We start from the raw sequence: 13,994 nt of genomic DNA, 5'->3' as shown, positions 1-13,994 counted from the left end.
CCTAATCACTGAGTGCCAGGATAGTATACCAGCACATGACAAGCGCAGAAGAGTCAGAATGACCAAAGCACCCAGAACGTTTGTACCTAACAAGTGGTGGTCATGTGGTAGACTACTGCCAACGACCTCCCCCCCCCCCCAAAAAAAAAAAGAAAGTAAGTCGAAGTTTCGTCCGAAAGGCGAAGCATCGATTGCGATAGCAAACTAGTAGACATCTATACGATATTGTATAGTAGTTTGTATAGTATATTGTTTAGTATTGTATAGTACATTGTATAGTAGTTTTATCGGCCCTATAAAGTTGTAAATATTCGCTGATTAACTAAATAAACAAGAGTCACGCGCGCACAGGAAAACATGCACACATTGCGCTCGATGACCGCGGGAGCTCGTCAAAACTCTGGAGTGAGAAAGCGCGCCAGTTGCAGTGAGCAAATTGACCTTCGCGCTGGCTCTCGCATCAACGCGAACTAAACTTCGAAAGCCCAGTGCATGCGAAGCTACCGGTACTCGGCGAATGCACTTTGGCCCATCGCAGATCGCTTTGAAGATGAGGTACCCGCGGGCGCACACTTCGGCCGCGTCGCAGATCGCTTTCAACATAGTTCCGAGAGCAGCAGCTGCGGAAGCAGAACTCCCCCTCCCCACTCCCGTCTTCGTCGCCTCCTCCCCGTGCCTCGCGCATGAACGAATTAAGACCGTGCGCTCCTGCGTGCGCGAGATTAAGCTGCGGTTGCCGGCTCACCCTCGCATGCTTTCACTCACACACACAACGCACGGCGCGGCGTCGATTTTATCGCCGTTGGACTTTATACGGAACGTCACGGCGACGGCGACGGAAAAAATGCGCTTGGAGTGTCCATGTAATTGCTATCGCAATAAAATGTGCAGACACCATCGACGATGATTGTCAAATTAAGTGAGTAGCCCATATGAACGAACCAACCATTGTGCATGCGAACAAACTAACGAAAGAGCCAGAGAGCGAGAGAACGTTTTCCTTGCCGAGCGCTCCACAAATCTCACGCGAGATATTAGCCCCTCTCCTCCCTTTCTCGAAACCATCACTGCAAATAGATTGTGCAAGAGCACGCCCCTTTCCCTCTGCAACTTTTTATTGCATGTCCGACAACCGCCCCCCACCACGAAAACAGGCGAAGGAGGCAAAGAAAGGTAATCGCTTTTACAGCAAGATAATCAGAGGCATATACCGCGTAATGGCCGGTGACGTCTGTAACGGCTTCTTGAATTGTAATATTAATAGGACGGTTACTACTGCGCTAGCATTAAAATGCTCGAACGAACAAAAACAAGGCGGAATCCGTTGGTTACCTCATGACGTTGTAGACGAGGAAAAAGTGGAGACGAGACAGGAATTCTGTGATGTCCAAAATGCAGAGGAGGAACGAAGGAGGGAAAGGATGTGACAGAGGAAGTCTATAGCACGAGACACATGGTGCGATTTTGCGTGCAATAAGTCGGACGACGCGCCGAATCGGCTGGCGCACTCAACAGGTGCTCAAATGATACCGTCGCTGGCGGCGTCGGATCGGACGCGGTGCATGCGACCAACTTGCTGCATATATGTTCGGACGACTGCCAAGGTATATGTGAACTGGTAGCGTAGCTTCCATCGAAGCCCACCTGTCAAGAAAATGGCGGCTTGTTGCAACCGTCGCCATCTACGTATCGAGGGGACAACTAACGTCAAGAAAAAATAAGTAATAAAAAATGACGTCAAGATCGTATACTGCTTGGCGCGAATATTTCAATTTCTTCAGCGTCCGGCATTTGGACCGCTGCGCCAGCAGCTATTTTTACTTCGAGGCTGAGGCGAGCTTGCGACTCCCCTCAGATGAAGCGCCAGCGTGTCAATAAACTATAGGAGTGGCGTGTGTCTTATGAGATTATAATTAGGTTGTTATTGACGGCAATTGCTCCAGTAGGCTCTTTAGGAAGGTGAGCGAATAGGATAGAAATAAAGGCGAAAGATTAATGCGTGCATGGGGGCGAAATGGGAAAACACCCGTGTACTTAGATTTAGGTGCACGTTAAAGAACCCCAGGTGGTCCAAATTTCCGGAGTCCCCCACTACGGCGTGCCTCATAATCAGAACTGGTTTTGGCACGTAAAACCCCATAATTTAATTTTTTTAGGATGGAAATAAATGACAGTGCCACAGAGGTTTCAAAAGCAACTTCACGTTTATTCGTCTAGAATAATTCCACCAATATAATTGACCAAACAACACTTGTTTCAATGGATGACAAGTACTATGGCCAGCACAGAGTCGTAATGTATACCGACATATGCGCAACCTTTTCACAGAATCATTCGCAATTCTGCGCGACGCCATCTATTCATATCCAACAGTAATAAGACAAGACAACATTGCCGCACCTTATCATTTAGAAAACATCTGACTTACTAATTTTGCATCCCGTCGGACACTCAGAGCCTGTGTTACGGAGAGTGAACGAACATAGCCCGTCGTTCCTTCCCTTGAGCGTTCCGCATTCATCGTCACGACGAGACACAGTGCGTCGGATGCCGCAGCCGTGAACTTGCACGATAACAAAAAAACTGCACTCACACCTTTCGCCAATGAAAGCTGTGCGTCACGCCAGATTTGAAGTGAAGCGCACGCCACACTTTGGACAAACACACAAGGAAGAAAAAAAAAAAAAAGCTTGGATGAAACCGCCGCGTTCACGTGAGCAACGCCAGTCCGCACGACATAATAGCTGGTTTGCACAGTCTTATCAAGTCTTGCCGCCAGAATCACTGCTTGGTAGGGGTCGCCAAGAACAAACTAATAAATGAAAAATAGAAAGAAGAGTAAAATTTGTTGTTCTAGTACAGCAAAACTATGTGAAACGGAATATTTACTCCTATGACAGTATTCTGATTAAACATGTACAAACTGGTTTCCGGGTTTCAGGCATATGTGCCGTCTCCCAGCTATCGCAAGCTCGCCTGGTTTGGTCGTTCGCTTCTGTCCGCGCCGATAAAATCAAATGTATTGCAATTTAAGCGACGTGATTGTGTACACGTTGTGCTGCCCAACATTGCAGCTTTATTACGAGCTGCATGCGGTCATGTCACAAACGCCACGGGTCTCTGATTCGACGGCCCAGTGAGCTAGACCTGGTGGCTCCTAGCCATCGGCAGCTGTAACGCAGCCGATACTGTGGACGCGGCTTTGCGGAAACATGTCTACACTGCTCGCATATGCATGTTTTTATTGTCATCGCTTGCATAAAAAGAGAGGACTGTGCAAAGACGTCTGTTTTCATTTTCTTTGCGAAGTTACGCAGTATTTCGAGCGTCCTTGCAGGGGCGCCGGTTCTGGGAAGAGCTACGCGCCGCACACTCATCCGTACCATGCGTCTCGAATCTTTGTATGCGGCAAGTCGGACTCCGACGTGCCGTACAACGGGTCGCACACAAAATCAAACCATGTCTCGCGCGCTTAAAGAAGGAAGATGATGTCGTGACTTCAAATCTTAGGAGGGTGAAGTCGCGCTACGGCCTTCACAACAGCAGGCTGCAAGAAGAGATGAGGGAGTCACGCGCTAGCCCTGTGGCGCACTGCGGTAGACGAGATAGCTTTCCTTTGACAGATTTGGACATGTCTTGTGAAGGCACTTATCTTTAGGAGTTTAAAATGTATGTAGTGCAATCAACCGGAGGATTAGTTCACGGATGATCTTAAAGTGACCGTCATTTGTCATACAAAGCTTACAAAGGGTTAATGCTAACGTATTTGCGTCGTATCAACGAATTGATCGACATATTTTTGGAAGTTCCTGTGCACAAGCGCATTACACTGGCATTTGTGTTTATGTAATCTGCCAACATCGTACTCTATGGTTCTACTAGCTACGACTGCGCTAAGCAGCCTTCATCCTCAGAGATGTTATGCGTTCCTGCCACGATGGCATGCGAGCCTCAACGTGGATATCGTATGCCTAAGCGATACACACAAATTTACGCCCTCAGTTACCCCATCGACGGCGTAATGCCCGGGCGTAGTGGCAGTGCTCTAATGTCTGAGCACGAGACCGTGCTCTGGCGACAACAGGATGACTTCGCCTTGGCAAGGTTTGGTTGTGGTCATCTCACATTCTGTCTGCTGCCCTTCATGCAATAAGGTTTCTGTTGAGTAACTATCATGAAACACTTAATTGCGATACTCGTGGCCCAATTGTGTTGAGCAGAATACGTCCTAGTGAGGTACTAAGACTGTATTTGTCTTCCAGGCACGTGGCCTTGCCCAATAATGGCTAAATACACTCTGCTTCTAGCAATGAATGTTTGAAGGTAATGCAACTTGCCGTTGTTTTCTGCGATTGCGTCACTGTTAGTAGTAACCGGAAAATTCTCCGTTGTTCCGTTTGTTTTCTTCCTTGGAATGACAATGTCATGGGACAACAAACCGTGCGGTAAAAAAACAAGGCTATGAACACTATTCTAAAGTGACAGGTTTACTTTAGCTCTTGACACCATTTTCTTGGTTGGAGTATCGGCCCTCCACAGAATTTCAGCACTGCTGGACGTCCTGCACAGAGGCATTAGATCTCCTGCCGTCGTGGTACCTTCGTCTTGGCGCCTTCATCAGACTGTTTACGTCGCGCCATCGTTCTCGTCGCGCTGTCATCATTGTGCTATCGTCATTCTGTCATCGTCACAAGGTCGTTGTCAAGCCGTCGTCTTCGTACTGCCGTCAGATCTGTCGTTTTGCCATGGTTGTCACATCATAGTCGTCGCACCGACAATGTCATCAAGCTATGGCAATTCCATGCTCTCAGTATCAGACTGCCACCATACCATCCGGCGTCGTCGTATCCCCATAGACATTTCCACCATGGTCATTCCAGCGTCATCACCCCGTCGTCTTCACGCTGTCATTGTTCTGTTGTCTTCAAGTCGTCTTCTTTACGGTGCCGTCGTCACACCAGGGTTGTCGCGTCGTCGTCGCAATTCGTTGTCATTACGCCATCCTCGTCGGCGCCACGCTGTGGTCGACTCACTGTCATTATATCCATCATCATCACACGCTTGCCATCACGCTTTCGTCACTATTTCGTCGACATGATGGAGTCGGGATCGTCACGCTTTGGTCACTGCTTTGTCATCATGGGGTCTTCGTCATACTGTCGTCGTCACAGTTTCGGGGTCGAACACTTGTCATTCCATTGCCGCTGTCATCGTCTTCTAGTTACACATACTGGCGTTGTCGCACTGGTGACGCCTTGGTACTTTTACACCTTGAAGCTTTCTCTTGACTTGAAAAAACATCCGTCCATGTTTTTATTTTTGTTTATTTTTGCGAGTTTTCTTTCTGCCACGCTCGCTGTGTGATAATCCGCGTTTCATAATTGGCTTATTAACGAATTTTTAACACTGAATAGGCTCCTTCGTGCTCTACTAGGACTCACCGCAATCGTACACTAATTGCTTTTAAACGGCGCTGGTCAGGGAGTTTGTTATTTGCGTAATTAGGCTCGGATTTTTCACCACAGTTTTTGTTAACGAACTATTTACCCGCAAAACACTAACATCATAACATCGTTTATTCAATGTCGCTCAAGTCAAGGGATGACATCGTGACGTTAGTACAACGCGACTATCATCTCTACAACGCGACTGGTGCAAGAAAACAGCCTGCTAGGCATGGGTAAAATGTGTATTAAAGAACAGGAAGCAGGCTCGTATTTCAGAATTATTACCATTATTTATTCACAAAAAATGTTTGCGCTTTGCACTGCAGAAATTTAATAAAACAAGTTCGAAAATGTTGTGGTATGTCTTGTCTGTGATTCAATTCGATGCAAGGGGAAGGCAATTTGATAACTGCGGTGATCTTTTTCTCCAGTGACTGCTTTTTATGTTTAGGTAGGCACATTCACCCTCATTGGCGGTCTTCAGGCTCTCCATGGAGGTCAAAGGTGCACTGGAACAAACGTATCAATAATGAAATGTCATATGTGCAACAACTCAAAGAAATTGCACTATTTTACTGGGTAATTGATGGTCCATTATTGTTTCAGCTTAAATCGTATTAAATTGTGAAGAAAGTAGAAAATTGCTATCATGTTACATTGTAAATAAATTTCTTCGTACAACACAACGTTTTGGATAAAACCGATAATATGCAATAGAGGTATAATGTATGTGTACAATACAATTTCAGCAGATACAGATACAATTTCAACCACTTTTACCTTTGGTTCGAATAATGATAAGATACATGAGAATGTAAACGAAATATGTTATAACTCTATTCAGAAATTCCTGGTCATGCCATTATTTTAAGTAAACGGAGCCCGAAGGAATTAGCGCTATCCCCTAGCGCTCCTTAAATGCATATGCGCGAAATTATTGACCATAGGTTCTGTGTTACGGCAAAGAAAAACCATCTGCTATTGTTTTCCTTAAAGACATGATAATATTTCACGGTATCTACATGAATTTGACATTTTGCTTTCAAGTGTGCATAGTGCACTGATTCTTGCGAATGCTCACTAAATTCATGGCCCTTAGAATTAACCACGGCGCTGCGCTGGAGAAGAGCCACATTTATTGTACGGTATCAATGAGCAGTTGAGAGCTATAATTTTCCTTACTTCTCCCATATTGTTGCCATGTATGACGCAGACGATGGGGATGACATTTACTCTGTCCACTATCTCTCAACTGCAATAAGTGGAAATGAATAATACACAAACACGTTGAATAAATACTTGTTTCCCCATTCCCTTGACATCTTTGCTTTTCTCACTGCATTTGTACGAGTCAAAGAGCTTCTAGTGCAAGATTGCGAACCAGTGGATTTTCAAACTAATACTCTCCTGGCCACTTTCTGCAGCACACGATATATGTACTTCTTGTTTGTTTTTGAAGGTGCAAAATGGTGATCAGAATTCCTTGTTATACTAGTTGTGGCGTGATCAACATCAATTACTGAGCAAATTACACAGGCACCATCTAATCATCAGTTAGGCCTTATATGCAATATTTCCTCTATAATGAGTAACAGATGAACGAAGCCACAGAAACACGAGTGTAGCAGAGGTCACAACGTCATTTTTTTCGTCAGACCAAACACTCGGTAAAACTCCTTGAAGTCAATAATAAAATGCCTCACCTAAATACGGTTGCCACTTTAAGGTTCCACTACGCAGCGGCGGGGGCAGCGGCAGCAGCGGCAGCAGCGGCGGGAGCAGCGGGAGCAGCGGGAGCAGCGGCTGGAGCGGGAGCAGCGGCGGGAGCGCCAGCAGCGCCACTGCTGCCTCCCGCCCCTCCGCTCGCGCCAGATCCACTTCCTGTACTAGCGGACTCGGCCACTGCCACCATGCGCTCAGTTCTGCAAGCAAAAGAGCTTCCTTAGTTAAGTACATCTGCTATACACAGACATATAGGTGAGCAGGAATATTCACGCGAACTATTAGTGCTGCTTTTCATGTCAACGAAAAGAATGCGCAATAGAAACTTCCACGAATACAACGTTCACATCAATTACCAGAGAAACTTAAGTATAGCAGACATGACACTTTAGAGGAAGATAAGGGATACTACTAACACTCGCGAAAATTATATATATATATATATATATATATATATATATATATATATATATATATATGGGTTTGTTCAAAAAATAAAAATAGATTGCCGTAACTTCAAGGCACATCAGAACGCATCAACAGCACCACAATTTTACCATCTAATTCCATGTGCTTGAGGATATTACATAGCAATTCTCAGTCTACGTAGCCGTAAGTGCTCTCAATATCTAGAAATGCTATTCCTAATGATCTATTCTTTGCTATTAAAATCGCTATTGACTGCGCGAACAAGATGTTATTCTCTGGTGTCCGCCTTGTTTGAACCCATGCTGTCGTTCTCCCACTATATGATTTTTGTCCACCCACCACGACAGCTTTAATTTTACGGCTTGCGTTGCCATTCTATATATCACCAATATTACTGTAAGTTGCCCGTACAAGCTCGTTTTATCAGTATAACATTTGTCCTTACAGCTGAGGTTCATACGGCTTTCACGCCACCCAATCAAAATTTTATCTGTTTTAATAACTTGTTCTATGGCCCTAGTCAGCCGTGCCCTGCTTTTTGGGCCCTGTGTGTGACTAAGTGTATTTAGATGTCATCTGTTAGCAGTAGCTTGTGGGGTGGGTGGGGGGGGGGGGAACCAATGCCGCATGCCACCGACGTCATGCGCGACAAGAGACCGAGGAAGCACCAGCGGCCACCGCGGCCGGCAGACGCGCGCTGCAACTAAGCCCAGCGGGGGTGGGACAGATATATACGGACCGTGCGCCGGCTTCCTCGAGTGTGAGAGAGGGGTCGTGCCGTCGCGGAGCTACCCTCTCCCCTCACGCAACACCTGGCAAGCTAACACTGCAGTAGGGTTTTCCGCTTCGCCTGCTCTTCTCCGTCCAGGCTCGCTTGAGACATGGGGTCGCAGCCAATGGGAATTTAGCTGCCGTTTCACTGCTCCTGACGACGACGCCGGCTTTTTCGCTCAACGGACCATTTGAATCCTTGCCATCAAAAAGGTCACCTTTTAACGTATTCGAAAGAAAGGAAAAGATTCGCGTGATAATGCATCACGTCTGCACTGTTCGCATTCTAATGGTGGATTAACGGATAATGCGCGGAAGAGGAGACATGGCCGTCCCGCGCCCAAGAAAGGCGTGGCAAGCGGTTTGTGCCGAGTTTGTAGATAGGTAGCGCATGATATTGCGATATTTTAATATTGTGTTAAGATACGCGGACATGGCGCATAACCTTGACCAGTCTTCTGTGTTTCAACCGTGGAAGCAGCGTGCGCAGGATGGGCTCGTGTTGACATAGGTAGTGTAATTATCTCGACATCTTATTGCAGGTTGCTTTCGCGGGTTCCGTATTAACTTTGTTCACTGGCTGCCGTCGAGTTCACTAAGGCGAGCAAAAAACTCGGGGCAGAGTGCATAGCGCCTGTGGTCAGCTGTTTTGCAAAATGACGTGGGCATAACCCGCGGCGTTGCTGTTCGCCGGTATACCATGTATCTCAGCTAACGTTAGCTAAGTGGTTCAACGAAAAAAAATGATTGAAAAAAAAAACCTAGTCAAAGGTGACATTATAACACCTACCATTTTCGGCCGTAAGAATTCTGACAATTGAACAGCGTAAGTCTTAAAATCATTTCTTGAACCGTGTTTTTAAAAATTTAATTCCTTATTGAGCAGCCTGGCTAACGTTCGCTTGTACATCCTTATACGCTGCTGTTTTCTTAATTTATGATATACTTCGCAAGAAGAGTATTTCGCAGAGAAAGAACAGGGTGTACGTGGATGCTATGTACAGCATCCCGCTTTTTTAGGTATATCACCCGAGCGTCCGTCACGCGTCATTTTATCGCCTTTAAACGGCGATAATCAACGAGACCTGGAGAAGTTCTCTGAAGTGCATTAAGCACTCTCCTCTGCAAGACTCGTCTAATGCGATGTTTCCTTCAGGACGACGTACGACAATGTTATTGTGTTCTTGCACGATTTAGCTAAAAATGCTGGAGGATGTACATTAAAATTGATGTGGATTAGGTGCGCCTGTGCTTTCAGTGCATGTGCGAGCCGCTTTTGATTTCAGCGCGAGTACGCAGCATTTCATTTATTTACTTATTTTCTTTGTTTTCTTATTTTCTTTACTGCAACTCCTTCAAAAGTTGATTTCTGTGCGAATAAGAACACGGTTTATCCTGCAATGTGTATATTATGTAGGTATAGTGCGATGCTACTGGTGAGTGCGAGCGACGTCGTGAACTACGTATAATTTCTTAGAGACATCCAATACAGTCAAGCACGAGCTGTTGTTGTGAACGCGAACGACAGGGCGTATTAATTAGCATACCATCTTCGAAGCTGCATTTCACCTTTGCGAAGATAAAGCTGCGCGGAGGCAAAGGAGACACGGGTGTAATTCTGAATTTCATGGCTGATCGACAGCAGTAATTGCTCACGTAATACGATTTCTGCAGTGGGTGCTGTGTGCCAGTCTACACGGAGCACACAGCCACCGGAAGTTTCTAAAATGCTGCTTGATAGGAAAGTTAATGACCTTTAATGAACGACTACAATCCCAGCCACGGTGGCTGCATTCCGATGGGGACGGGATGCAAGAGTGCTTGTCTAACGTGCCATTGAACTAACAACCGGGATTATTTCCCCTGATTAATTACGACTACAGTAGTGAAAGACATTTGAGATTTATCGCTCGTTCAGTTTCCTTTCTTGTCAACTTCATATATTTCATTACCCCGCTCGCATACTCATAATGAGCACACTGCATTGGGTGAACAGTGAAAATCCTCAGGTGATCTGAATAATTCCGATGCCTGCCGCTAGAGCGTCGCTTATCACCCACTGTAAGATTTCGCGACGTTAATTCTGTAATGCCCAAACACAGTTCCACATCAACGTGAATTGGTATAAAATTGTTGACATCTATTTCGGGAAACGGAGAGCACATTTGTAAAAAAATAATGTTTTCTGTTAAAAACTAATAATTACTTAGTATTGACTTGTTAAACTATCTGCCGCTGAAACTTCACTCCAGCATATAAAAAGCGCCACTGTTGGCTTTGCATTAGCTTTGCAGCGCTCCAATTCGCATTTTGAGGCATCAAACTCTGAGTAGCCTATACGATAGATTCAGCACGACAGGGTTAAACCCCCCAAAACAATAGATATATAAATACATTATTGGCTACATGGCCGCCGCAGTTTCTCCCTCACGTTTGCAGCCCTTCCTACTGATGCTTTTATTAGCCACATATTCTTAGCAATCCAAGCTGTGCAGCCAGAGGTACATGTTGAATCACCCCAGCAGAATGTCCCTCCGTTGTCCGCCCCTGATCGCCATCCGCGAAAGGCTGACTGAATGGAAGCTCTACCAAAACTCTCTCTTCTCAAATACACAGCCGACGCTTGCCACGTCGGCGCTATCGGCCCTAGTCGACTAACCAATCGACAACAGCTTTTACACTGGTAGCGTCATGCGTTGGACTTTCTTGGCGCCACGACGTCCAAAGAAGGGACCAGAAAAGCTCGGAGAGAAGCAGGGAACGTTTTAAAAATTTATTTATAGCTGCCCCTCGGCGCGATGCCAAAGCTTCAATTTTCGCCAGAGTTAATCCTCGCAGTGTCCTGTACACAATGCGTGTGTTTATTCAAGATGATCAAAATGGCAGAGGTGGTTTAGGGCCCATTTAGAGGAAATGATGTAAAGGAAAGCCAAAGTTTTTCAGCACACTCCAAGGTACTGCTTCGTTTTCAGCAGCCAAACGACTACTACTACTTTCAAAGAAAAGAATAGGCTGTCGATAAATCACAGACGAGCCGTTCGCTACTACTTAAAAGGCGTTCCAGCATACTTACAGAATCATTGCGGTCACAATAAGGAAGAGCATAGCGAGAACCTTTGAAGAAGCCATTACAAAGTTTGTCTCTTAGCAGCAGTCCGCTGAAGTGTGGATGGCCGAGGTAAACTCCGCGGCCTTTTATACAGAAATGAGACACACCGCCTCCCCCCTTTTTACGAAAAGAAATATATCGAGAGCGAGGATGAGAGATAAAACGAATACAGATCCGAACGATGCTTAACGCCTGTGAATCAGACAATGGGTATGCGGAGTATGATCAATGTGAGTTGTTCGACGTTTCCCAGTTACATTCTATTTTCGTCGAAGTTTCTATCTATTATTTGCATCGCTTTGTTACAACCCTCTTCTTGATACGATGGAGTGCACTTTATAGCGATGTTTGTTCCCCGCCCGAAAGTGCTGCAATAGAATAGAGCCACGCTATTTTCTACGTCACAGAATGTTGCATATATAAGGTGCTACGAATATAATATGAAACAATGTCTGTTGCAATAGCCACAGCGGAAACCGGCTAGAATGTAGCATCACCATCCCAAAGAGATTTAATATATTCGCAAAAAAATACTATTCTCAAAGTCCCGTCAAGTCATATGAAATTCTAGTGTTCACCCGTAGCCGGACTTTCAGAAATAAATAAACTAAGGTACTGTTTTGTGCTCACAGAAGATATTATACAAACCTTTCCTCATTTCTCTAGCTATGTTGATCGCGCAACTGAGGCACACAGCTCAGCCAATGTGTGCTACATTCCTCCGGCACATTGTCTGTGTTCGGTATTTTCACGGCGCCCCATTAATATCCAGCAGCGGCGCCTTGCAAGGCTGTGCCATTTACAGTAAATTTCTGCGCGCTTTGCTTTATATTAGCTCACATGTATATACAGTAAACGCGTGGTCAAAGCTATTCGTTGCAAGTTTTTCCAACCGTCCTATTCAGTATCTAAGATCTCAGACAAGTGCCCCATCTCGGATGCCAGAAAACTGCAACCATTTTGTGCCATCGCTTCTGCCCCTTGGTGCTCGCTCGGACTTCTGCATTCCCTCGAAGTTAATGAACTGTTCTGGCGGTCGTTTAAGAAAGGCAACTAAGCAACGCATCAGTTCCGTGTTGGCTGCTAAGAGAAGCGGCGCGCTAAATTGGCCTCAATAATTAAAGAATGGAGCAAGGATAAGCAAATAATACTGGAGTTGGGAAAATAAAGGTCGATAGTTTGCAAGCAATATTATTCTACCGAATGCGCAATTCTGCTTACACAGCTGCACTAGCTAGGGGGAATACAGCAGCTTTATTCATGTGTGCACACCCATCGATACGCTGCTTCTCCACGTCAACTACAAGCCCTCAGAGTGATTAAACTTTACGTTGAAGTCGTTCGTTGTTGGCATACTTCCAGGTGCTTGTTGAAGTCAGAGCTGTCCACTAATACGTGCATCTGGCTGCTTAACGCCAAATTAGAAGAAACACAAGAGTTGCCCTAAATGTATCTTACTGGAGTTTTGGCACTAATTTTCTCAAATGCTGTTTTAGTATATTGATATTGGTGAATGTTGGTGCTTAAAATGAAGGTTTGCTAGGCACCAACCTCGCCATCCCTAGCAAAATGCGTATAATACTCAAGTAATGCGTTTAAATGATATCATAAGACGACTGCTCGATCAATTTGAATTAAATTTCAATAAGTTGAATGTCATGAAAGATTGCCGTAAATTGCTAAACTAAAAGAAAGAAAGAAAGAAAAAAAACTAGAGCGCCATGTTTGTGCTGCAAGCTCTGCACCTAAAATAGGTTTCACAGTTCTGTAAAGCGCGCCTCTTAGATCAGATCCTCAAGCAGAGAAATGTGATGTATGAAATTGCAGGTTACATGAAAGTTTGAGAATATTTAACTACTGTTTGAAGAAATACTATTGAAAAATGAGTGGTGTATCACGGACTAGTGTATATTGAGTCAATTTAATATGTTCTTGATGTTCTGGAAGCCGAATGCAACAAATTTTGGGTCTGCGTAGAGTAAGCCTAGCTTGATATAGCGTAGATATTGACCATTCTTGGGCGATTCCGTAGGCGCTGCCATGTTTCATCACGTGGTGACGCGTCCATTGCTTGCCTCAACTGCCTCTGTTGCCTCCGTGTTTACACTGAATGTGTATGGCGCCAGTGCGGCTTAGCAAACCTCTGCTTCGGGATATATCCTAGACGGTGATTGGGTAGACGACACGAAGCTTTGGCCACAGCTTCAGAGAACATGCAAAAGCGTTTTCTGATCTGATTAAGCTATGCCCAAACGGCGCGAGCAGCGTATATGGTGCTTGCTCTAAAAGCGGGGCTAAATGTGTATTCCAAGCTATCCAAACTATCCGCTCATCAATTGAACCAGAGTTAGAGTGTTTTGCTCTTCGTTCTTTTTTATTTGACAAATACTTTCAAGCAGTTGTTTGTCACGTTTCTGACTCAGTGCAGTTCGTCGGTACGGTCAATACCTCATTATTTTCTGCTGTATCGCTCCGAGGAGTGCTCAGTTGCAAGAGACTTAGTCATGCTGCACAGA

General features: G+C 45.2%; 1 long non-coding RNA gene across 1 annotated transcript; it reads right to left on the bottom strand.

Moving 5' to 3' along the window:
- Nucleotides 1-5,717: 5,717 nt before the first annotated feature.
- On the bottom strand, nucleotides 5,718-11,528 carry LOC125940400 (uncharacterized). The gene is made up of 3 exons (XR_007463617.1): nucleotides 11,443-11,528; nucleotides 7,151-7,369; nucleotides 5,718-5,956 (listed from the first exon to the last, which is right to left on the bottom strand). It is a non-coding gene; the product is annotated as an uncharacterized LOC125940400 (long non-coding RNA).
- Between the last annotated feature and the right edge of the window lie 2,466 nt (nucleotides 11,529-13,994).

The sequence above is a fragment of the Dermacentor silvarum genome, chromosome 9, assembly GCF_013339745.2.
Source record: "Dermacentor silvarum isolate Dsil-2018 chromosome 9, BIME_Dsil_1.4, whole genome shotgun sequence".
NCBI classification, from domain to species: domain Eukaryota; kingdom Metazoa; phylum Arthropoda; class Arachnida; order Ixodida; family Ixodidae; genus Dermacentor; species Dermacentor silvarum.
This window is presented reverse-complemented; position numbering and strand designations above follow the sequence as displayed.